This window comes from Takifugu flavidus, chromosome 2 (assembly GCF_003711565.1).
Source record: "Takifugu flavidus isolate HTHZ2018 chromosome 2, ASM371156v2, whole genome shotgun sequence".
Classification (NCBI taxonomy): domain Eukaryota; kingdom Metazoa; phylum Chordata; class Actinopteri; order Tetraodontiformes; family Tetraodontidae; genus Takifugu; species Takifugu flavidus.
In genome coordinates this window covers 11,317,304-11,343,718 of record NC_079521.1, presented here as the reverse complement: position 1 = coordinate 11,343,718, position 26,415 = coordinate 11,317,304, and the positions used below count along the sequence as shown (strand labels likewise).

General features: G+C 44.8%; 1 protein-coding gene and 1 long non-coding RNA gene across 2 annotated transcripts in view; one reads left to right on the top strand and one right to left on the bottom strand.

Moving 5' to 3' along the window:
- The window catches only part of LOC130521509 (leucine-rich repeat-containing protein 4C-like), a 34,059-nt gene extending 12,912 nt beyond the window's left edge, over positions 1–21,147 (bottom strand). Inside the window, exon 1 of the mRNA XM_057025108.1 lies at positions 20,082–21,147. The gene's annotated coding sequence lies outside the window, so the exon portion shown is untranslated. The remainder of the gene's footprint in view (positions 1–20,081) is intronic.
- Positions 1–25,043, top strand: part of LOC130521510 (uncharacterized) — a 73,725-nt gene extending 48,682 nt beyond the window's left edge. The window contains exons 2-3 of the long non-coding RNA XR_008949350.1: positions 24,687–24,712; positions 24,818–25,043. This is a non-coding gene — a long non-coding RNA (uncharacterized LOC130521510). The remainder of the gene's footprint in view (positions 1–24,686; positions 24,713–24,817) is intronic.
- The last annotated feature ends 1,372 nt before the right edge of the window (positions 25,044–26,415 follow it).

The following is a 26,415-nucleotide window of genomic DNA, read 5'->3' as shown; positions in this document are numbered from 1 at the left end:
GTGAGCAGTTAAACACAGCTCTGCTTTAGCAGAGGATTTGTGTGACCCCTCAAGCACGGGGTGAAAAAGGGGAGGAAAAAAAAAAGCAACTTTCTGACATACTGTTTCAGAGGTTCCACGTCGCAGCGAAGCCAGTGTTCCATTTTAGCCTCCATTGCAGCTTTTCTGTTAAAAACACTAATTAACACACAGTCAAGGCCACATGTTTCAGAAAAGGCACCAGGAGTCACGTTGTAATGACAAAAAAAACGCCAATGTTCATTTTGACAGTGACAGGGTCGGTGGTGTGTTAAAAGTGCCACAGTAGCAATGTAGCTTCAGCGGCTAATCTTGGCGAGTTGCTCTTCCCCTGTGAAAAGCAGAGTGCTCGAAGGGATTAGTTCACTGGTGTGTCCCCTGTTCAGTCATTTTTCTTTTCTCTTTTTATTTTTGCCAGGAAATTTTGGCCACTCTAGTTTGCAAACTGGCTGAACAAAAGTTGAAGACAGATTCCTCCGCAGCGTTCCCATTAACATCGGGGTGACAGGATACTGACAACACGCCACAAAACGCGGTCTTTTGTTTCTTTGTTGACGACTGCTGCCTACAAATGTGTCACCCGTTCTTATCGCAAATCCTCGTCTGCCATTTACTGTGAGCGTATGGGAGGTGATTTTGCTTAAAATAAATATATGTAGGCGCTAATACGCTGCGAATATGTTTGTGTTTGCTCAGTCTCATGAAATCAGAAGGGGAGCCTTTTTTATGGCTTAGAGTTTGATTGGCGCTGGTTGTGTTCTCTCTGTAATGTGTCAAGCCAACCAAAGCTGCCCCCGCTGCTGACGCAGCCACCTCAGGGTGGCACATAATCAGTGGAGAACCGGCACAGGTGAGCAGCGCTGCTGTGTTTTCCTGTGTGTTCACCTGAGACATCAGAAGGTGAGATGTGATTAAACTACTGTTCCACAGATGCAGAACAGATCCGTTTCCTCCTCCTCCTCCTCCTCCCACCATCGAGACGCCCTGCGTCGCTCCACTTTCGTGCTTTCGCACCACAGACAAACCTCACCGGTGTTCACTTTGAAACGAGCGGCTTGTTTGAAGCACTTTGAGTGAACACCAAAAGAAGCAGAATAATTTATTTTTTTTTAAAAAAAGGTGGACAAACCAGTCACGTTGCTTGGATGCAACAGGGATTAATTACGTGGCCAAGAATAAGTTGAGGCCCCAGTTTATTGGGATGAAGAGCTGCAGCTTGGTGTGTGCTCTGGAGATTAAAAATAAACTTACATGAGTACCACCGGAAAGCATGAAAGGAGCCTGCAACAGTGTTGAAAATGCCATTATGGTTTAACCGTGACGGTGTGCATGAGCTAAATAAAACTGTATAGTCTTCTTTATTCTAAATATACTTAAATTCACCTCCAGGTGACATTAAATCCATCAGGAACAACGGAATTATAATGCTTGCCTCCTTCACAGTGAGTCAAAGCCAAGACAAAAGTGGATGCAAAGTAACTCTTAAAGCCCAACTGGCTTTCTTAAAGTCATAATGACATGCTGCTCCCATTGATCCCGTCAGAGAGACCATGTCTTCTCCCCCCCTTCCTCCTGGGAGGTTGGAGTCATCTTCACTCAGTGCCCCCCTCAGAGCTGTGCAGTGAGCTGCTGGGGGAATAGCTGCTGAAGGACAGGACAAGCTCTGCATGTACGTTACATGCTCCTTCCTGTCTGGTTGGCGGAGTTAAATCCTCCTCAGAAAGAAATTCCCACTATGAGACACAAAGCTTCTTGAAGCAGGGGAGAGATTCCTATTTGAACTGATTAGCAAAGAGCCATTAGGTTGTCCTACTTAGAAGCCGATCTATTCAGCCTGTCCTGTAAGAACAGAGGGAACAATGGCTGCTTCTCCTCAAGGTTCCTTAAAGTATATCCTTGCCACTTACTCTAAAGCCTCTGACACTAATTAATATCTCCATTTTTAAAAAAAGAACTTGTCCTAAGCATGTTTTCATTTTATATAACGTCACCATCTAACTTCCAGAATTATGGGTCTGCTCATCATGGACGTCGTCCATACTGCTCAAGAGATCCACAGCCAGGAAATAAAATTCCCTTCAACCAGATTACTATAATTATCCACCTCGCAATGAAGGGTGAGCAGGGATTAAGGTCTGTTTAAAAATAACCACCATCAAATATATTTGGGCTCTAAAGGAAAGCTGTGACGCAGACATTATTATTCAATGTTCTGATCGCCCCCGTTCCTCTTTTCTTTTCTCCCTGCTAATCTGGCCTGATAATCGCGCCTCGAACGCGTGACGCACAGTGGGAGGCCGTCTCAAAGTCAGTCGAAAATCAAAGCTGGAGAACACAATGGTCCGTATGCTAGTTAGCTAAAGATGGGCGCAGGATCTCACGAACTGTAGCGATCGGATCGCCTCTTACTACTGCCAGGCTGCTTCTCTGAGGTCGCGAGAGGCCTTGAAATTGTTGCAACACGAGCTCTGTCGCTAGTTTCACTTGCAAGATGATGCCCGGTGCTGCAGGTTTCAATGGAGGTTAAGGCAGTGTTTTCAGGTTTTAGCATCGGCCAACCTACTAAAGTGGTACGCCCTGTGGCGGATTTGGAGGGGAGGCTGCTTCTCGCTGCTGATGCAGCTGATTATGCATGGCTGTTGTTGACTGCGACCAGTAGGCAGTCCATCTTGTTTTTCTTTCATTACTTGTTCATGGACTCATCTCTGGCATGCTAATAAGCTGTTAAAGATTGTTGCTGTTTTATCCTTTCTTTGTTCCTTCTTTGTTTTTTATGTATTCTTTTGTATTTGACATGCAAAAAAAAGACATCTAAAGAACCTGATGTATACAGTATGATCAAATGCTAATGTTATCAATATCTGTATACATGTATGCATGTGTCTGGTCCTCAGGTATTTACTTATAACTTACATGACGTGCAACTTTTGCATGTTTTCACAGCCTCAGAGTTATTTGTGTTATTTACAAGTTGTATTCGGTGTTGGTTAACTTGGCCTGAAAGAACCGCTAATTCTGTATTGTAGCTCATCTTTCTTTAAATCGTTTAGCCTGCTTGTGTCACGCGGACAGATAGTGCACGCTTCTTTGTATTCCACGTTGAGGGAATCAATGTTAAGGATGATTGACAGCTGAAACCAGCATACGATTAGATATGTGGAACACAGTGCTGAATAAAGTGCTCAAAAAAATGAGTTTTACCTAATGCACTGTAGATTAGCAAAGAAATAATTAAAAAATGTGCAGCGTGAAGCTGCTCTGTAGGGAACTGACGCTCTGCTATCGCCGTATTTGACTATCACAGTCTGTCTGGCATTCATTAATAGCGTTTTCTAGACCCCACATGTCCACTGTTCTCCAATTTTGTCCTGATTGTGTTCTTTAGCTGTTTAACAATGTTCATCAGCTGGTTGCTGACTGTCTGCCATTTGGTGCTGGGCAGGTGGTGAACAGTGGGTATTTGGAGCAACTTTGCTGAAAAAGCAGCTTCTGGCTGTGGTTAAAAATGGCATCCAATAGAGGACTTTCAATTCAGCAGAATCCATCAAACGATGGGAGATAGCACGGTTCAATAATGCAAAAACTCAGTGTACATGTCTGGAGGTTAACCGTTTGCAGTGGCCAGCGGGATAAACAACGCCATAAATCTGCAGTCTACTGTACATTAAATATGCACTTAATAATTTAGTAGCAGATGCATGTTCCTGTTTGCAGATGCATATTTCTACACCGGCAGCGTGGAATATTCAATTGTGCACACTGAGCACAGAGAGTTCATTGTCTGTGTCTCACTCTGCATGTTTGCATCTCCACAGCACCTAAATCCTCCAGCTTTTTCACTCCATTTCCTCGAAGCACCTTCCTCCTCCCCGGAGAACCGCTATCTGTCTCCCTCCATCCTGCCGCCGCTCTTTCTCCCTCATACCGATTCTCTGCTCTTGTCACTAAATAATTCCTCACAGAGGGAAATCTAATCAAATCTCAGTGAGTAAGAAAAGCAGAGGTGGGAAGCGACTGTGTGTGTCAATCGGAGATGGAGTGGGGCTGAAAAAATAAGGGGGGATAAGAAAGAAACCCTTGCAGTGTTTGAGGGGGGCTGGAGGACTGCAAGTGCATTAGCAGTCAGAGCACTTATTGGGAGGAATCCATTCATTATTCATTAGCTAATTCACCATGTATAGTAATTAAAATCAGGGCCTGCTCCAAGATGGAAAGAGCAATAATAGACTGGTTTTCCGTGTGCAATATTTAAGAGGGCTGTTTTTCAGCACTTATTCCCCAGGGGGTTTCTAAATCATGTTTATGTGTTTAAAGCAGGCAACTGGCTGTCAGGGCCCCTCCTGCTGAGGAAGAACTTGAACCTGTGATCTTTCTGGTGTGTGATGGAATCTCAAATATAACTCTGCAACTGTGGACCTTTAGACATTTAGAAAGCTAATTGCATCAAAATGGACATCAAATGCAGCACAAATCAGACCTGGAATAGAGCCAGTGGAAGGACTTAGTAGTATTCATGCAAGGAGAATTTCAAAAGCTTAATAGCGAAGAGACAATGAGTGTGCTTGGAAATGTGGATGCAGCGATGCAGTGTCCATTAAAGCTGTGCTCAAGCTTAGTACAAAAATATTAAACTAGAGAAAGATCTTGGATTACTTAGGACAGCTTATGATGGTGTTTTATCCCAGGTTCTGATGACCAGCGGCTCAATCGTGGAATAACGGCAATATACATGCTCATAAAAATGGGAATTTCATAAGTTTACAGGAGATTCAACAAAATAAGTAATCAGGATCTTAAGACTTGCAAGCAAGGGGCTTTTTTGACAAAGAATCTAACCTAGAGTTAGAGAGCATAAATACACATCTGCACTGCAGCTGTGAATCCTGGGAGTTCATTGATTTATCCACTCGGGGAGATTCAAGTGCGCAAAATGGCAACAGTTAAAAACAAATTAAGTTAAATATAAAAAGAGCCATGTCCAAACAGATAGGGCTTAGCCCAGCCGCTCCATTACATCCCGTCTCCGTTGTGTAACCTGATGGCTGTCGGCATGAATGACTGGCGAAAGTCTCCTCATGCTCATAATTTCATTGTGCAGGGAAATGTCCGTAGCTTTGCCCCTGCTTCGAGGCTGTCGAAGGTGGCTCCAACCACACAGCGTGTTTCTTTGACTTATTCAGCCTGCCTGAATCTCCTGCATTGATGTTGCCTTCCCTTTCTCTTTTCCTTCGCCGTTTAGGCCTATATTAGTTGTTTAAATAAAAAAAGAAACAAAAAATGGGGATCAAAAAGCTGTGCTATCCCACACCTACAAATGCTTGGATACAGCCCTGCTAATGAGCTAGCAACTCATCCAGGGGTGTACCCTCCCTTCGCTCATATGCAGCTGGGATGAGCTCCAACACGCTCGCCGTGACCCCGCAAGGGACACAGTGGTCCCAAAAAAGGAAACAGAGGAGATTAAACAAAATGCAACCTTTATCCTGCATTGTTCTGAGTCAAGCCGCTAAGGAACGTCAACCATCAACACTGCCGGCGTCGGGATCTGTGCCACAGAAATGAATCATAAATATCTGCAGGAGTCCGGAAAATAAAGGTCAACCTACTCGGCCGTATCAGTTATTCTGGCTCAACACCTCAAACAGGAAGTGAATGAGAGCCTTACAGAGTGCCGACGACACCGTTTGGGTGTTTGATTTCAAACAAATTAAGAGATCAATGGGAGGCAAACTGTAACGGGGCTTGTGGATCATCCCGCGGTGCCGTCTGCTGGGGGAAATAATGTGCTTGTTTTAGCTTTATTTGCTGCTTGCTTTGGCCTTGATGTGGCAGGAGTGGTAAAGTTTGGCGAACAAAAGCCTGGGTGCATGTGCGTGTTTGTGATGAGGCCACTCGCTCCAGCCAGACTAATTATCCCTCTGTCAGGTGGCTCAAATCAATGGCTATTATCATCGCAACATCCAAGTCTGGGTCTGAATTGTGGAGCGTTGCGCCTTCGGCCTCGATCCAAAAATGCTCTTTTGCTCGTTAACACAACCCGCTCCAGTGGGCGGAGCCTAAGGCCTTTTAATTGATCTGAAAATGTGCCAGTAAAAGGGTTGGAAGTAAAGTGCTTTAATGCTTTGAACAGTAATAACTATTAACCATTAGTCCTACGAGTATTTTGCGCTGTGTAAAGAGGGACGCTTAAATCATTACAACAATTAGCACCCATGTATGTAAATATGTACACTAACCCCTTAATAAATAACAAATCCATAGTAAAAGGAGTGGGCTAAGAGCCTTCGATTATCAATTCGGACCACATAGAGATAGGTAAACTGTTCATTAGCCACTTATGTCTGCCCCTCTGTTCTCTATTTACATTGACAGTAAAAACCAGGGATTCAACGAGGTCTTTTTATTATGTGGATCCAAATTAGCAAATGTGCTTCGATTCTAAAAAACCTGATCTATTCAGGAATTCTATTCTTGTCTTGGATTGAAACAGGTGGGGACGGTTTCATCAGTTCTCTGCCCCCTCAGAGACACAGCGCTGATGAAATCTAGGACAGATGTGATAATTCTGCTGCTTTAAATGCTGATAACTCATTTTTTAGAAGTTAAGTAAAGCTGGCCCCGATTCGCCACTTCGCTGGGATGAAACACGAGTTAAAGCTACATGCACACTCTCACGCCATTTCTTTTGCATATGTGACAATATTTGTATGGGAAAAGACTAAAAAGGGGAAAAGGTTTGGGAAAGGTTGGAAGGTATTTGCTTTGTTTACCTACAGTTTAAGGATTTAAGGTTGTAGCCCTTTAATGGGATTCCTGACCTGCGAAATTTAGCTTTAATTATGTAATTTTAATCAATGATACTAATTAAAATGATGAGTGAAAGTGTAAATTCATCACACTGGGCCATGTAACAGGGTTCACTGCATGTAAAATGGGAATGTAATTTAGTCTAATTGCCTTCGCAGGCAGTAGTTTTGTCACATTTCATGTTCCATGTTCATGAAAGCATTTATCCCTCATATTCAGTCTAGAGATGGAGTTGTTCCTTCAATTAAAATATCCGGGCCCCTGTCACTGGTTTAAGTGGATGAAAGCAAATTGTGGCTGAGTGAGTGGAAGATAGAGGGAAAGTGACAGATGTTGACTGAAGTCGCGGTGACTCGGCTCTCTCTCTGCACCCGTGTGAAAGTGGGGGTCCGTCCCTTGAATACAGATGGCGGCCCAGAAGCACTCGTCTAAACGAGCGCTAACACGCGGCTGTCTGGAACGGCCTGCGTCTACCTGTGCAAGCCAAATGCTTTTCGGTTCATGTCTTAGCCAGGAGCATTTGTTCACAGCGTGCTTCAGAGGAATCTTTCATGGAATCTTGGGCCCCCACCCGGCACAGTTTTCCAGTAAATGTGTTACACGAGCTTTTATATTCCTTCAGATGTCATTGAGACGTGAGGAGCAACGTTCAAACAACAAATACCCTGCATTTCACGCTGCTTTTCTACCTGACAACACCGCGCAGCTCAAATCAATGCTCGTAGAACATGTGGCTTTAATGCGCAATCATGGTGATCAAATTGAAATTTGGCGGGGGTCTACCGTCTTCATGCCTCGGTGGTATAGCGGCCTGATTGGACGAGAATTAACCTTGAACGCTGCGGGGAAAGACAAAGGAGACCACATGGTTTTCCAGTAATCAAATTATCCGTCCGCCTGCACGTTGACAAGCACACACTGATCCAGCGTCTGACGGATCGTCCCTTTGAGATGCAAATCTCCATTTATCTTATCTAATATCACAATTCAGGCCGCGTCTGTGGAGCCAGTCGCGTATGAATACAAAGGCTGACCTGTCATAAATCTGAATATCTGATGGTTCTTTTTTTGTCTTATTTTTGACTTTTGTGTATTCACACATGAATAATCCGAATAAATGGTTTAGCCTATCCTGCACTTTTTTCTTAGTTCACTTTTTCAGATCTCTACAATTCTGAAGACTCCCAAGAGTCTTTTTTGTTAAATTGTTGGACACAGAGCCCCCACACTGGCCTCACGATTGGCCCCAACAATGGCCCCAACTGGTGCAACACTGACCCCGACACTGGCCCCAACTGGAGCAACACTGACCCCGACACTGGCCCCAACTGGAGCAACACTGACCCCAACTGGTGCAACACTGACCCCAACTGGTGCAACACTGACCCCAACACTGGCCCCAACACTGGCCAAACTGAACCAACACAGCCTCCACAATATCCAGTAGTGCTGCAAAGTTTTGTCAACCTTGCATCATTAGTATTCTATAAATCTCTATTAACATTGAACCCAACTGAGACTGAATCTCAAAACCAATAAATCAGGCAATTAGGCACTGACTCAACAGAATACATTTAGAGTGGGAACACTGGGTTAGCATATTGGGTTTGGGTTGATTAAGATTTGTATCTCTTACTAAAGAGGTTTTCCTTCTCTGGCTTTATCATGAAGAAAGATACTCTCCAAAATAATAAATGTGACATATTATGCAGCAGAGTCATGAACTAATAAAGCTAAACACAGTCTGTTGACTGGTTAATGTGTCTCAGCAGCACTACAATAGGTGAACCAAATACTAAATATACTGGCTCCTGAGGTCTGACTTTCATTCATTACCCAGAGAGACTTTGACTCGCTGCTCGGAGAGGTCAGGGATCAAACCTCCACAATCCAGGGATCCGCCCTATCAATGAACAACCACGGTAGCCCCCGAGCCACAGCCACACCCTGACAAACATTAAACCTGTCGCTCTCGATGAAGTCATACGGCATCGTTTTTAACATGACATCAGCCTTCAGTGAATGTGGCGGATTGATTATAAATCAGTGGCTTGCAGTTAAGCCCATTGTGTTTCTCCTCTCTTTAAGCTGGAAACCGTGTTAGAACAAAATTAAAGGTCTTTTCAGAGTTCTTCGCTCTACTGTTGGAGCTAACTGAATGCAGGGTGCATGTGCGCCCATTACTGCTGTAAACTGCTGGTCAAGGCTTGATTTCTAAAATTGTACTTGGGGACAATCCGGCTTTAATTTATCCTAATTATGTAAAATCAATGGCCAGGCAGGAACAGCAGGAGAAAAGCGGGTTCATTTCCTTTTTTAATCGTCATTCAAGGCCATTTTAAAGATAGCTTTGACGCCAATAAACACCCGACCAGCTACATCTTTAAAATGGCCTTGAATGACGATTAAAAAAGGAAATGAACCTGCTTTCAGTCAACGGCAAATCCAGTAGCTGATATTTAGGACATTGCTCAGTCAGGTGTAAAGGATTCATGTGGATTTGCGCGTGAGAAGCTGCCTATCATTCACTGCGCAACATTCTTGACAAAACACTTGTCACAAGCTAATGACTATTGATCAGCACGAGCGCAGCAGAATTGCAGGCCATGCTGGCACAGATCCACGGCAGGAAAACAAACTCCAGCACATCAAAACGGAGAACTGACGAGGCGGGCCCGTTTATAGGCTGCATCCAGCGGGTTTGTGGAGGTAATCCCATTGTAGTCTCACTGCTCTGTGCAGCTTGTTTTACAGTTGTAAAGGACAGTTCTGAAGATCTTCTCCTTTATTCAAATTACAATGCAACATTGGAGATTCGATGGAAAAATCAGCGCACAGACACTGAATTCCGACCTTTTGATTCAGGAATTGGCTGCAGAACAGATCAGACTTGCTGCTGCAGGACGCTTCCGTCACCTGATGGTGATGTAAATCGGCACCATTTCGTTAATTGAGCGACGCGGCTTTGGATCCTCATTTGCTTGATTTGAATGCAGCTTAATTGAAGTTTTAGCGTCCGTCAAAGCTAAACCTTAACAGACTGTTGTTATTAAGGCTTAGCTTGACAAGGCTGTGTGTATCTTCTTTCCCTCTTTGACCTCATCAGACATTCTTGCTCATTAATGATGTAACCGCCTGTTTACATTCTGCACCCTCTTTTATCTGCACTCAGAACACGATTCATTTTCATTGCCATGTCTCCAGCCGCGTCCACGGCCGAGGTCTAAAGGTTAACAAGGTTTTCCTTCATCCTACTCAGTGTTTACACACACACGCGCGCGTGCAGAGGTGTCTCTCGGGGCCTCCACGCAGCGCTGCACTTGATTCTGGTTATGCTCAAGCAGAATACACAGGCCTGAGGGCCTGGAGGGGGGCCAGACTCGTCACCTCAATTTTGGATCATAAATGTGGCCTCTACACAAGGCCCGTGGGGCCTTTTTAAAAACAGGGCTCAGCTTGGTTGGACACACTTCTTTTGCTCTGTCCTGACTGCTGGTAAGCCAGCTGATCAGGGAAGCAGAACAAAGCTGGTCTCTTACAAGCACTCGGCTCTCAACCTCTTGTACGGTATACAGGATATATTCCTTTTTCTTGCTGAAAAAGAACTGGATTCCGCTTCACTTCTGCTTCCGAGAGACCTCGATTGCTCTCAGGACACCAAAACTCACAGAACTCTATGAAGCGTCTCATTTCCACACTGGGGTCATTGACATAAAGACAACTTAATTGAGTGAATAAAAACAAAACTTGTCTAGATTTTAAAGTGTTGACTTCATTTTTTTAATTTTTTTTTGCATCGCTCCGCATCCTGCGCAGCGCAGAGCAGCGCCTCGTTCACGCTGGTGTTTTTGAACGTCTAATTTGTTCATGAATAATACAGCACCGACCATTTGGCTCATGAATATGAAATAGATGGAACCACAGGCTCACCCTATAATCAACAGTCGACACACACAGGCCGTCGTCAGCGCTCTGCAGCCGCAGTTCCTCTGGTGTATTTAACCAATCGCAGCCGATCATGGCTTCAGCAGAATGTTAGTGTTGGTACAAACTGTCCCCGAATAATGTGTGAATACATCATCGCTCGTCGCCAAGGATATTTTAATAGATCACAAACGTTCTCCCTGTCCATCTGTCTCGCTCTCGTCTTGTACAGACAAATACTATTTACGCCGCAGTAGTTCCCTGAAACACAGACTTCCTCCAGCATGGAGGGAACGAAAATGGGATTGGAATGTTTTATTTACTGTTGCTGGATAAACAGGGAGCGCATTTTAGGAACGATACACAGCAGGACAGCTAATGCACCACCAATGTCCTGCCCATCTATTTAAGCTGCGTGGCTCTGCTCCAACATGGCCATATGCCCTTTAGCCAGGCCGCTCTTCCCTATATTAAATGAATCACAGTTTACATATCACCACTACCCAGCAATAGACCAGTGCACGAGGTAATGAAAAGGGATGCTGATGTTTGTCTGGCTCCAAAAAAGGAAGGCATGTTCCGAACACTTAGATAAAAGCCCATATAAAAACCCAAAAACGGGCAGCCATTTTAGCTTCTAACGTGGCTGATTCCTCATGGCAAATCGGTGTTTGCACCAGAGCACGAGTCTGTGGGTCATATGGAGGAGGAGTTGAAGGTGAAGCGGTTCAAGACTTGTCTCTTGGACCTGTTGGATGTGCAGAAGTCCACATCTCTTATGTAACAAATGGAGATTAGTGTTATATCTTCTGCAGGCTAGAGCTATAAACGAGAGTGCTTAAATCCTTCAGTAGTAAGAAAACACTGTCACTGAAAACAAACTTGGTGTTTGGTTATGACAACGGTTAATTTGTCTTTGTTTTTGATCAACGACTACAAAATAAGAGCCTTCTGCCTAGTACAAAAGTTCAAAATGTCGTATTACTGGCACTGTGGTGAACCTGTATTCTGCTTAAGTGCTAAAACGAAGTGTAGTTTTTCCTTGATGTGACAGTAATTTCTCATTATCCAATCAGATCGCAGGACTTGCCAGTTAAATTCCCAGCTCTACAGGTGATGGGTGCATTAGTGGAGCGGCGCGCCGCGCGCCTAATGTTATTAACTGGCCTATTTGTACGTGTTTTTTATTACCAAAGTGTGAATGGTAGTAAGACTCGGGACTCCCCCTCTGTTCGTGTCTGTATTCCCTGCCTGGATAATTAGGTCCGAGCAGCAGGTGCTAGTTAGAGGAGCTCGCAAAATTTAGCTTCAGCTGCACATTGTTCAACGATGCGGCAAGAAAATGCATTTCAGTTTGAGATATAACATTCATTTCTTTTTTTACCTTTTAAGACTCTCGTTAATCTGATTACCGTCTCTGTCAATAACCATATTATTTGAATATGGCGTTTCAAACTAGCTCAGCTTTTTGGCTTGTAGAGCTCTGTATGCAATTTTGGTTGTAAAGTCAGTTTTCATCTGTTAGTGATAAAACTGTCTCATTCTTTTATGTTTCCTAATTGCTCAATTAGTCTAGGAAGAGCAGTTATTGGGCTGATTGGTTTATTTTAGCACTTGAGCAATATTGATTTGCGGTCCTAAAAAATGATGACCACCCCTCCCTTCAAATGCTCCACTTGGATTAATATTCTATTCTAAATCTAATCTATTCTCTAATGAATATTCTATTCTTCAACTCTTAATGTTGTGTTTGTCTGGGATCCACCTTTGCTACTTAGCCCAAAATTGACTTAGAAACAAGAATTTTAGAGGTTTTGGCAGATGGGCCTTGTTGAAATGGCATCCACCAATAATGAGCGGAGGGCCGCTAAAGATCAGCAGGTCCTCGTTCTAGGCCTTCACTCATGCGTCAATAAACAACACAGCAGCGTTTTACCCAGCAGTCGTCAGATGCAGCTTCATGCTGTCATGCCTGTCTCGTCGCCATGCTCGCCTACTGTCATCAAAGACGCGAGCTAAATGAACTGGCAGGAGATAAAATGTAGATTAATATGTTGGGAATTAAACAGGTGTGTGTGTGGGTGTGTGGGGGGGGGGGGGGCATGGGGGTGTGGAGAAGCCAGAGAAAGGAGACGGAGCCTCATCATGGCAGTCATCACTTTCGCTATTATCCCTAATTCACGGAGGGAATACCTTAGTAAGGTGGAGTAAATTTGAGGCTGATAAGCTGACAATGAGATTTGCCCAGGCTTTGAGGCAAAACCCCTTCTGAGGCCCGCTGTTACTTACACTAGTCTGAAGTCAGATCATCAAACGGCAGAGCGTCTCACATGGCTCAGCCATACAGGTTTCTTTTAAGCCCAAACACAAGTGCTGATGCAGCTTACAATATGAATTTTCCACGTCCCACATTTATATATATGTATGCCTGTGGTCTTTGTAAGGTTCAGACTTGAATCTTTTCTTTGCCCGAGTCTCTAATTAGTACTCAATTTGAAAGGGGGAGCTGAACTTCTCACATAGACATCCTCCAGAAAATTCCTCGTGGGCCGTAAGTCTTGGCTGGGAGAGCTGCGGAGAATGTTGTCGCACGGCGAAGCGTTCCAAGTAATTAAGCACAGGCAGTATCATTTCGAACCAACCCTAGCGGGATCCCTCCAGGGACGCTAATGTATTTTGGTCAGTCTGTTACTTAAAACTGTTTGTGCAGATACGTTTCACAACAAACAAACTAATGGCTGAAATTATCTCCATACAGTTGGGGTCTAGGTGGGGTGTGGGTGTTCTTGTAGGTCATGTTTAGGGTAGGTGAGTGTAAAATTAACATCTGCTCTTCTTGCAGCCATGGGCTAGAGAATGTCCATCACTGACTGGTGTAAATCATTACAGTTGACAACCTCAGCTGGAGGTTGTGGATTATGGTAATTGGTCAATTCTGCCTGATGACGAGTTAGGGATGACCTCCTAAACATTCCCGTTAATTAACTCTGGAAGCAGTGGGGCATTTCCAACCAAGTTATCAAATAATGAGGTTGGGGGGAAAAATAGGAAGGAAGAAAAGGCAACGCCAGGTCGTGTACGTGTTTGCTCTGAGAAGAAGCAGCTTCTCTTGGCTCTTCCCTTCCATTTTCCTGTACGGAGCCAGGACTGCCAGGAGTGGAGGAGATCCCTGGGTAAATGACCACCTGTGCCCTCAGGCAAGGCTGCAAACACACGCTTAAGGCAAGTGGATGCAGGACAAGCTTCATGTTCCTCTGAGTATATTGAAAGACACTCAAGCTAATTACAAGAAGCCTGTGAAAGTGGCTGACTCACTGTGTGTCCGACATTACTGCAAAATGCCATAATTATTATTATTATTATTATTATGTCATAAAGCCTTCCAACACTGGTCGGAATGTTGCTTCAGCTACGCTCTGTGACCAAACCCTGCATGATTTCATTAATAGACTGGCAAATATCAGCGGGTTCACAATATTCGTAAAGCCATGCTGATGGAAGGGGGGGGGGGGTCTGAAGCAGTTTCTCTGTGATTACTGCAGCAACAGAATCCAACCGACCAGTCGACCAGTGTTCGGCAGACTTCTGGCCTGACTTTTATCAGCAGCTGCTGGAGCCCAGGGTGTGTCCTGGCTGCTGCTCTGCTGGGTCGATGCTTTAACCCCTCTGACATGCACGTCGGTGGGTCATTTCACTCCTCATCTTTTATTTCAAACCTGCTTTTCTTGTTTGACAACTCTGAAGTTTGACAGACGGGTCAGATTGGTTTAATTGGCTAAGGTTAATCCTTTCCTCGCTCGCGGCGATCTTGAGGAGGCTGTTCGTGCTTTCCTAAGCTCTCTGTTCAATGACTAAAGCTGTGTGTGTCACACTTATGGAGCCTGTTGTGTTATTCCTCCAACTGGTTTAACATGTTAATGTGTGGCTGCTTATTAAAAACAAGATCACGTGACACCCTTTCTTTATTCCCTCTGCTGGCTCCCATTGCAGTTCAAAAAAGACTTTACTGTCTCTTGCCTTATCTGTCTAATCTGACATGTCTGGTGTTTACAGTGTAGAGGCCTGTAAAGCTGCACACATATAGTGTATGTGGCTCGAGGGGGATGCAGTATTTATTGTTTGCAGGCTCTTTATTCATGCTAACGCCGAGTGGTTCTACCTTAGAATGGAAGAAAAGAAGCCTGCAGATTACAGAGCGGCGGTTTTGTAAAGCAGGGAATTAAACATGTAAACTATTAATCAAAACGCTTGAAACACAACATTGAGATGCTCCAGCGCGTCAATACTATTCTTACGCTCCCGGGGTATCATTTAAAAACTTAATGTGGCCGATGTTTGATACTCGTCATGGGAGGGATGGAAGCATTTATTTGCGTAAAATAAACCAAAGCCTGTGAAATATTTGAAAGGATTTTGGTTCATACAAACAAAATAAATGCAGTTGAGTATTTCATAGCAAGCAGGATCTTACATTTTATCTGCACCTGTTCATATGTTGGCAACGCTTGTGGTGTCATACCTAGAAATGATGCTGAAATCAGGAAGTCTAAACCCTTGAGCCGCCCGTCCTCTGGCCTCTAATCATAAATCCTAGTTTGAAATAATTGTGATTCAAAGCTGGTCTCATCATAAAATAATTACAGCCGCCATTAAAGCCCCCACTTTGAGCGTAATCATATGTTGTGCGATTTCATCCAGCTAATGGTTGACAATAATGCACCATAACTGGCACATTTGTGGTCTGAACATCTCAAATCACACATTAGCCTTGACAGGAGCCTTTGACTCTCTTATTCTATTTGTTTCATGTTAGACGCGGTGAGTACTTATCCTCACAAGGGCTCTTTTTAAACCAAACAACATAGTCTGGAATTATAATGTCATTCAGTTGGCAGTATAACACTTATACAATCCATGTGGGAAAACTACAGTTCTTTTTCAGTGTTTAGATATTTCTGTCAACGGGTGGTATAGAATATGAAACCTTAAACAATTAGAACATGAAATAAACACCTACGAGCCATATCTGTCAGGGCGACTACTGAGCATTTGTAATTTCGTTATTCCAGCTCCAGTGTAAACCATCATTAAAGGCCTTTCAACAAGTCTAGCTAATCCTCAAATGTGTTTTTGTTGATCCTTTTTTTATCTTTTTTAATATTTCACAACTAAACAAAGTCTGAGCAGCCCTGTTTTCTCTTATGCCATAAAGGAGGGACTGAAGTGATGATTGTTTTCAGTGGTTTTATGAAACCAAAAGAGAAACAGGAGAAAAATCAAGTTGTTGGCCTTCAGAAACAATGCGGCTCGCAATCCAAAGAATAGCCCGGATTTGCAGCAATCTGCACATTTATTAGTTTCAAATGCAGTGTTATGTCTTTATTTTAGCTAATGGTGGAAGAAACAGTAAACAACAAGAGAATAAACTCCAGAGTAAAGGCCATAATTACCTTACTGGGATTATGCATTATTGGAAACAGCGGGAGGTCCTCGGTTGTGCTTCACATTACATGAGAGGTGTGAAATCCTGCAAAATAATGTCGGTTTCAACAGGCCTAAACTGTCTGTGTGCAGGTTATTGAAACCCAGCCGAAAAATCTATAAAGGGCATTATGGCATTTGCAGCAAGTGGCAGATTCCTGCTACTGGTGCCTGAGCGCAGAGCTGTCAGAGTCTCGCTGGAGATGATGGCTGGTCTCTGCCAGAGGCTACTGCAGACACATGGTACACAGCACAGATGGGAAAATAAGACACCAATGGCAGAAAACAGAGAATGTGTCACAATGACATGTGTGCCATAAGTTACGGTTTCTACCACTGAGTAATGAAGAGTAGCGACTCACTCACACCACGTTAATATTTGTTGATTTCAATGCAGACTTGTGAATGACACCGAGCAGGATTCACTGAATAATCCCTTTTTTGGGTGCACAAAGGCATAACTTAAGCTGCCGCTCTGAATGCTAAATCTCTCCAGCCTGGCACGCATCGGACTGTTTCACACCCGGGCGGCTCGGCTGCTTCAGATGGGCCCGTCTCTTGACTCGACACGAACACGTGTTTCACGGAGGTACCACTGGAAAGATACAGAGTGCTATCTATCAAAATAGAGCTGTCTGGCAGTGGCTGTAATCTTAAACTGCCCTGCTGGCTTATTTATATCACACAGACACATATTGGACATATACATAGAGAACTGCACTGCGTTAAGATTGAAAAAGGCGCCAGCGTGGAGGGCCTGTTTTTCACTTCATCCAGATAGAAAGTCAGCCAGGATTTATCACCACTTCACACACAAATCCTCGCGTCGCAGGGGAAGTATGAAGGAAGGCCGAGACGCCATCATATAAATTGATAGAACAACAACACTGCAGCCCCGTGGAGGAGCGCAGCCCTCTGAAACCATCACCATCAATCGCTTAAATGCAATGAAGAGAACAGCTGTATGGAAATGAATCAGCACTTATCGCTGATGACAGCTCCAAAGCCAGGGCTTTCCAAAGTGGGCCCCAGTCTGGCCCCGGGCACCGTTTCCGCTAAGTTCTGGTGCAGTTTATCGAACTGCGTAGATAAACGAAGACGAGTCTGGGCTCGTATTCCTAAAGGTAATCACAAATGTGGCGTTTGCTGGCTGTGTTTTCCGACCTTCTTTCCGTGACACCCCGTGTTTCTGCGCCACCGTGGGGGGAACAAATCTGTGCCAAAGCAGCAGTTATACTATAAAATAACAAAGTACCTGAGCAATTAATGCAAATCATGAGCCAAAGACAGGCGCGTGCGTATTTATTTACATTTGAGGTCATTTGGAGTCTGTCCTCTGCTGCAGCAGTGGTGTTATTAAGTAAGCTTCAGGCTACTGTCGCTGTTTTTTAATTAAATATCTTATCAGTAGGTGAGCTTTGCAGAACTGTCCGCCGACGTCCGAAATAAAACCAATAACTTGCCATCAGTAACTGAAGCAACGAGCCTCCAGAAATCCCTAATCAATCAAACGCATGAATTTAAGCTTAGCCTGTTGCCTTGCTGCTAAACGCTAATAAAAATGAACACACAAAAATTAGCACATGCTATTTAGCGTCAGATACCATTTTAACAAACAGCTTCTCATAAACTGTGACTCATCCCTCCTGATGGAGCTGGTGTAGCGCAGGCCTGGCTGTTCCCACGCATGTTTTCAGCTTTTCTTTGGGGTTGAGGTCAGGCTCTTTTTGACAGCCACTCGGATACTTTGACATTGTTGTCTCAAACAATTCTGCCACCGTTTTTGGAAGAATGCTTGGGGTCGCTGTCCGTGTCCAGGACTCGGCTGGCTGATTTCTTGAGATGGAGCTTCAGGATTTCCACATTTTACTCAAATTCGGAACCACACCGCTCGGTCCTGCAGCAAAACACGCCCAGAACGTGACTGCGACCCTGCTGGTTTACAGCTGGAGTCACGTTCTCGCCAATGGTGGCGGAAACTCTGATTTAATGAATTTTGGATCAAACATTTGGATTTTCTTATTTTACCAGGGGTTTGTGACTTAATCCTAAACTCTGTGAGGAACACCCATACATTGATCCTGGCATCCCATAAGGATGCAGCCGAGCCAGTGAAGATCGGCGCCGGTGATAAGCGCACACTATGTCACGATGACAACAAACAAACAAACGTCTTCCTTGATTTTAAGAATCTTCTTAAAAGGTCGTGAGGACGCATGAGCCATTTTTAATGCCCGTATGAGCAGCAGGTTTTAAAATAACATCAGTGTTTGAGTGAGTAAATTTAAAGAAAATGGTTGGCTGGTGAGTCATCGTCATCATCATCATCCTACAGACAACCAGTACTCGGATGTGTGCGCCACACATGAAAAAGCTGTCAGTTCGCCCCCGGTGGAGGTTTGAGTCACAACTGCGGTGTTGAGTCGATCCCGGTGTAGCTTCCACTCATTTTGCGGTTGTTAGGGAGCCAGGTAATGGATCCGAGCGCACGTCTGTGACAATTCCCACCCAATGACCGAGAAACCGACGCCAGAAACCAAGTCTGTTCCTGAGCGCTGAAATCAAGTGGGTCAGCCTGGCGGCAGCCGTCACCCGTGTCGACCACGCGGCGCACAACAGAGGACGACGTTTCTGACGAGGAACTGCTCCGCGCTCTGCGTTTTATGTAATACGTGGAAGCTCCGTGCTGCAGCTCAGGTGTTCGCGGTGACCTAATGCCCTATTGAGACTCTCGCTGGCGTGTGGCCTTTACTGCAGAGGCCCTCGGGTCGACAGGTTATACCTCTGAGTTTCATTTTTAGTTGGTTTCAGTAATCATGTGTCGCATAAGCAGGCACGTGGCTTCCACCATCCTGACTATTGAATTTACAGACTGGCCGCAGCGGAGAGTGGCGCATTTGAGGAACCAAATGGGTCAGGTCTGGAGCGGAGCGGCCTCTGCTCCCGCAGGCGGCAGTTTTGTAACGCCGATGCCCGCTCGGAATGCGGATGGCTCTTCCCACTCCAGCCAACACGCGGGTATTTTCAGCATCAGACCATTTTTAGCACCTCCCTCTGACGGACAGCTCCCAGTCACATTTCCAGCGGAGGTGCTGCCAAAGCAACGAGCTCAGAAGTTGACATTTTTAAACGCAGCCCACCTTCCCCACCGACCTGCTCGGGCTAATGGTGTGGAGATGACCCCCCCAACCCCGCCGCCATCTTTCCCCCAGGTGTAACTCCGTTGTAGTTTCGCTGAGGTTGTGCAGAGGGTCACCGCACGCCAGCGAGACAGACAGAGGAGGCGACGCGTGTGTTTCTGCGCGAGCGATTGTTCGAAAAATAAAAGCCAATCTGGACGCCAGGCTTTTGTTTGCACAGATTGCAACTCTGAGAGCCTTCCCTGGGGACCAGGCTGCTCACCTGGCCAATCCGCTGCTCTCTGTGCTGCAAACGTGTATGCTGAGAATACCTGAACTGAATTTGAATTACCATATGACGTAGGCCCTTTATCGGCCGTAGCGTCCTGGTGGCAACGGACAACCACAGACAGTCTGTTCCTCAGCTCACATACACAATTTGTTGCACCAGATAGCCCCCCTACACACACGTATTTCTTTAACTCCCTCCCTGCGCCCGTCCAAATATTTCACACGTTCAGACGCACGCCAAATCACGCACGCACAGCCACCATCCACTAGGACTATAAAAGCAACGCGTCAGAAAGTACATTTTAGATACATTGAAGGCAGCGAGGCGACCTCAAATGGCAGATTGGTCAGAGATGATTTATTCTGAGTGGGGACATGCAGCAGCCGCCGCCAAAATGAGCAGGAATAAATGATGGGGGGGGGGGGCGGACACATACTTACGCATTTTCTCGACTAAATGAAACCGGGGTTGAAAGCAGTGTGGGAAAAATCAGCAGGGCCCCGGTCCCCGGTCTCAACATTTGCAGCGCGACCGAGGAAACAAATCTCCATTAGAATCAGGTTCGGAGGCTGCTGCAGTCCGCGTCTCTGTCCATCACAAGTCAACATGCGAAAAATGCCGAGCGCTCAGGAGTTGCGTGGATCTGCGCTGCGGCTTCGGGGGGTTTTTTTTAAAGGAAAAAAAACAAACAAAACAAAAACCCTTCAGAGGAGCTGCTGTAAACCCCCCCTCGACCCGAAGATATTCCCCTGGACCGAGGAGGAGGAAATCCTGCAGAGTTTTTGACGAGGGGGAGAATCAAGTCTGCTCCAGGGCCTCGTTTCACTCCGAAGCGGTCCGACTCAGACGGACTTAAGAGCCAAATGAATTCAAAAGGAACAAAGTAAAAATGGGGGTAAAAAAAAAAATCTCAAGTGCCGTCAGATCGCATGTCCCACAGAATCAAGGTTTGATGGTTAAAACCGGCCCAGTTCAAACATTATTCAGAGGGGAAAAGGCGTCCTTAAAAAGCACCAGTGCGCCTATTGGAGAACATGAAGGATATCCGTCCCACTGCAACCATCACACGCGTCGCATCGGGACAAATGGTGTGCCACCGGCTGCTCCGGTATCACTGGGCATGCAGCAGACTGTAAGAAAAAGCGATCGGCGTTATTGATTATATAAGCGCGGCTTTTAGTCATAATTCCGCCTGTCAAGGAGAGACTGTCCGGTGGTGAAGCGGCGCCGCCGTCGTCGTCATCCGTGTGCTGCAAATAAAGCAGGTTCCTCGCCACCGGCTCCTAACGGTTCCCCCCTCTCGCTGCAGTCCAAGACTGGAATAACGAGCACGCTGAAATCGCGGTCCCCGCGCACGGATCCGGAAGGGGAGGTGGGGGGGCGCGTGTACGCCAGCCACGCGTGTAAGCGTCTCGGAGCGCGCGTGCGTGTGTAGGCGTGAGCGCGTTCCTGCATCGCCCAGGGAGCACTTTAACTTTGACCACTTTGGCTGCGCGTCCGTGCGCCCGTTTAAATCACACAGCAGCCGTTAATTATCAGGGATCAATAGCATTAACGCGTAAAGCCCCGATCCGGTGTCAGCGCGCGTTTGTGTGTGTGTGTGTGTGTGTGTGCGCGCGCGCGCCGTTCCATTGTTGATGAGGTATGGTTGCCATCTACAGGCGTTAGTCTGTGCCGTAAACGCACCATTTCCACCCGCAGGTCTTATCAAGGCTCCATCTTAACTGTGCATCATCTGATCTTTAACTGTGGAAGCGTGCGCGTGCGTGCGTGCGCGCCAGCATTGTGGAGAAATAAGACCATGGAACATATTTTCACTTCTAGCGACCGTTCCTGAACAGATATTTACACTTAGTCTGTAGTAGAGAAAGGAGGGAAACTTCTGGGGCTGTGTGGTTGTTGTGTAAAGAGCTTTGGTGACACCAGGACCCGCAGACAGACAAGTGAGGCTGCATTAATACCATCTGAGGAGAACACGATGTCTCATTAGATGCCATAATGGACCACATGTGGGCTACGTGACAGAGTGCCTCCCGGTCAGAGAGGCCAAGCTACTTTATGAGACTGAGAGGACTTCCATGAATATTAATCATGACATTTCGTGTTGTTTTGTTCGCAAAAAGAGGGGGGGGGGATCAAATGAGGACTGATTGAGAACTTATGACCTCTATAAAGTCAGTCATTACGGCATGTGGCCGTTCAGAATATGGGAAGAGATACATTTATTAGAGACAAATGTAATCACTTTGGAGAGAAAAATGATCTAATGCGTACAGGAATGATCTGATTTGTCCCCAGAATCAGTCGAATAAATCAGAGTATTTATAGATAAGCGGGGTTTAACACAAGACCTCCCAAATTTAATATCGGTAAATGTTTCTCAAAATGATCACTTAATTGCTGTACAACAGCTTATTTTTTTAAGCAGGAGACTCGTTATAAATAAGGACAAATGCTGTCGTTCACTGTTTGCTCAGCGAACGTTCCTTTGGCTTAAAAAGAGTTCACAGAGCATTGGTCCTTCTTTTTCCTCTCTTTGAAAGTCAGAACTTTCCCCCGCATGCATAAGAAAATGGGATCTGTTCAAAACACGAGCCAATTTCACACAGATTAGAGGTAATCCCATGCTAAGTGGCAGCGGGAATCTCATCAAAGAATTTTCATCATATCTGCAGATGATGTCACTTTCAGGTGCATCAAACTGGACCTTTGGGTTGATCGCGTCTATTTTTATAGGCAGCAGGAGGAAAAATAACCTACAAGAGACTTTAATGGTCTTTTCTGACAAAACTTCGTTTCTTGACTTTTAATTCCTGAATATTTCCACATATATAAAAAAGGAACTGGGATTAAAGGGGTAGGACACCTCAGCAACCTACACCGTCAAATTGGCCAGTGTGCCCAGTGTTTTTCACATAAGAATATAAATACTCTCTGTCTTATTTAGCCCCGCGCAGCGGTATCGCTCACATTTTCAGCCCACAATTGATGTCTGGGTGGCAAGTCGACTCCGGCGTCAAGCGCAGATGACAGTTTGACAGCTCATATTACTTCCGTTTTTCATGCAAATCATCTGAGAAACGGCATAGAGCAGAGCTCTGCCTCTGCATTCGGCGCTGTTTTGGATGTTGACTGATTTATTTAACCCTGATTTATTATTAATGATCTCAACAAGATGGCTATTTATGAAAATATTTATCTTTTGTGAACTCGGATGACAAATAAAGCCGGATGACTTTGAATATCTAATCAAACCACACAGAACAAAAGAGTCTGTGTGGATCTAAATGGCTGATTAAAAAAAAAAGAAATTGCTTTATCTCTGCAGAAGAATCTATTTGTGCATTCGAGCTGCATGTAAAATGGGGGTGAAGACGAGCGCATAAGTCCAAAGTTCGTCGATCCAACACAGGTGGTGTCTCATTTCAGCGCTGGTCTGTGAGCGCTCGGCGTCCCACTGCAGGACCTCAGGCCCTCATTCGATCACCGTGATGTCTGTTTCTGGCGCCTTTGACAGGAATCTGCTCACCGAGAATCTCACGCGGGACCCTGGCAGTGCTCCCGCGCGCGTATGGAAGCAGATGCCGGTGCTGATGCCGGATTGACGCCCTTCCCTGGCGTTCCCTGACCTTCTGCTGCCTTGGGATGGTTTTGGAAATCTTTTGACCACCTGTACGGTTGTGGTTTTCTCTTGTGTGACAATAATGGAAGTTGTAACTTCTGCTCCTTTGAAAGAATGAACGGCAGTCAGGGACTTATTTAGACAACTTGGTTTTAAAGTCTGTCAAACAAATTGGAGGCTACATTTGGGGAAAACTTAGTGTTTAACAAATTTATGGGCAGAGATGGGTTTAGTTGACTCTTTCTATCCTTAATTTAGCTCCACGGCTGCTTTTGCTGTCATAATAGATATGGATTCTCTATTTCGGTCCCACCGTGGGACATCCCTTTTCCTTCATTTCCATCTTTTTCCATTAGCCTGTCGGGACCACTGGATTGGCTGCTCTGCTCTCAGGTCCCAGACTGCTTTCTGGGACAAACTTCAAGAAGCATGGCTAAAAAAAAAAGGAATTATGGAGTGATGAGAGAGAGGATCCTGTAGCGCTACAGAGTCTCCTCAATTATTCAGATGGACGCTGTCCCTCTGCACTTGTTCTCTCTGCTTGGTTTGAATATTAAAATGGACTCCCAAAGAAGCAGATGATGATCATGATCCAGAAGATGAAGCCCACGCAGAGAGCAAAGGCTGACTGTGCTTGACTCATTGCATCTCCACCACAGCAACTGCTGAACCAGAGACTATAGCTGTACAACTGACTGCAGGCAGGGGGAAGTATTCCTGTCACGTTTGGCCTAAATTCCATGAAAGACAGGCTGAGGGAATCTTTTTAGCACCAAATATGTCACCTTCAAAAGATGTAAAATGACCTTTCTCCTCACAATTAGAGTATGGAGAGACTGAACTCTGGGTTCTCTGTTCGCATACCTTTAAGTGGATTTTGGCAAAGTGCTCGATTCAACATTATCAACGTGTCACTACACTAATTCTAACACCGCCAGTTACAAGTAGAATGTATTGTTATATCATTTAAGTGGTGGTGTAGACTAAATATTTCTTGTCTATTTCCACTGATCAAATGGTAACTGACATTGAATCGGCCCCACACACACTCCATCTTTTAACTTCAATGTATCCTTGTTAGCTAGTGCTTATGTTACTGGTGTTGAAGACTGGTGATCTCAGCATCAGCTTTCTAACTTTGGGTTTTTTAAAAGAAATACAAGATATTATCGTTATGTAATCAGACGCATCCCCAAAGCAAAAGATCAGAGAGCCTGATTATTTCATGTACAGTTTGGTTAATCTTTGATTGAGCTGGTTTATTTTTGGATGTCTTAAACAGTTAATAACTGATAACTGCCGCTAAATGGTAACAGTTAAGAGTTGTTGAGTTAAAAGTTGTAAAAAAGACAAATCTGCTTGTCTTGAGTTTTCTTTATTCTTTTGAATGTTTAAAAGGGTTTTTTTTCTGTCTCTCTTCAAGGTCAGAAAAGGACGTGAGGAAAAAAGGTGTTGTTATGTTACACTTTAAGTGCAACTTTGCGCAGCACTGATAAGCTGCATATTTATATAGACTCATCATAACAAGTAGTGTCTCTCATCCATGCCCCCCAGAAAGAATGATCGGCTTCGGGGTGATTAACGTTGCTGCTGTGCATGCTGAAGGCTGCTGCAGCCTATGCTCTGCCACCACTGCCGCTGTGCTGCATTCGTGTTCCTGTTAAACCCCTGATGTGTGTTTGTGTAATGCCTTTGCGAGTTTGCTAATTTCATCTGTCCCCGAATTAATTCCACCTCTCTGTGTCTCTTTTGAATAAAACTACAAGCATGATGATCAATATTTACCTTTAATTTGTTAATGATGGCATCTCTACATAACCTAACCCAAGGTGGGAATATAGCCTGAAGCGGGTTTGTTTTACTTTATTTGAGATGCGTTATTATTATTATTTTACTTAATTCGAATTCAGTCATCACCGTACATACTAGTGTGGGAGGATGAATGTTAATGGACCCTGTTTTCTCTCATTACAGCAGTTCCAGATAATTGAAGTGGCATTTCCAATGTATGCATATTACACTAAAGCCCCTTTGTGGATTAGGGGAAAGGAAAAAAAAAGTTGGTGAAATGGCATCGAAGGCAGCAAATGTTTCTCTGCACTCTGTCAGGAATGGAGAGGTGCCAGCCGAAGATGCTGCTCAGGGGCTGGAAAATAATTTTCTGTTTGAACATTGGGGGGGAAAAAAGCTAAACCTGAGAGAGATGTTTAAAAGTTTCGGGGGAAATCTTTTTGGTAATATTTCCATTTCTGTTTTTTGGTTTTGGAGGAAGCCGACTTGGAGGCTTTCAAAACAACTGCTTCTCAGCCACAGATTTGCCTACTGAGTTTAAATCTAATAAAAAGAAAAATCTGAACTGGAATAAGAATCTGCTATCAACTCCTTCGGCGTTCGAAATGGTGAGAAACATGGTATCACACTTGTTTTTCTGTCAGCAAACACAGCGGAGTGCTGGTGGTTGCTGCACCAGTTTGAATCGTTCGGAGTACTGGGATGGATTTAGGTAACAAAGACTGCAGGACCTTATGTAAGGCGGGATGAATGAACGGTAGCCGAGCTTCTTTTTCCTGTCCTCCCTGGACAGAAACCCTCGTCTCCTGGATCAGCTTTTCCTGGTGCGTTGCTACCTCCCACAATGTTTTCTAACTGGAGACCTTCCTGCTGCTCCGAGCGTTTGAACGCCTCTGCTCATGTGTCTTAAAATGGCTGTGAAATACCTAAAGATCTAAAAGTCTTCAGGCCGAGGTGCTGAGATCAGACCGAACTGTGATCCTATTATTGTCAATTTAAGCAATTTTCTCCAACTTCAGAGAAAGTTATCAGCTATTCATAGACTGGAGTCTAAGCAACATATGTGGATAGATAAGCGTAGGCATCAATTGAGACATGAGATGTGCTCCATTGAGGTCATTACTGTCACGACAGGAGGGGGCACTAAATGCTTCTCCGGTGGGGAGGTTCTCACTCGCTCTCTCATTGAGGAAACCCTGGACAATCTGTGATTTCAGTGACCCGTTGAGCAAGTGAAAGTCTGAATTTATGAAGTAAAGATGTTGTTTTACTGCATTCATGGGTAGGTTTTAGGGAAGAGTGAGCTGAAGCTACGTCTCCCTCCTTGTTGCTGTCATTGTTGATCACTGGGGTCCGGCAGG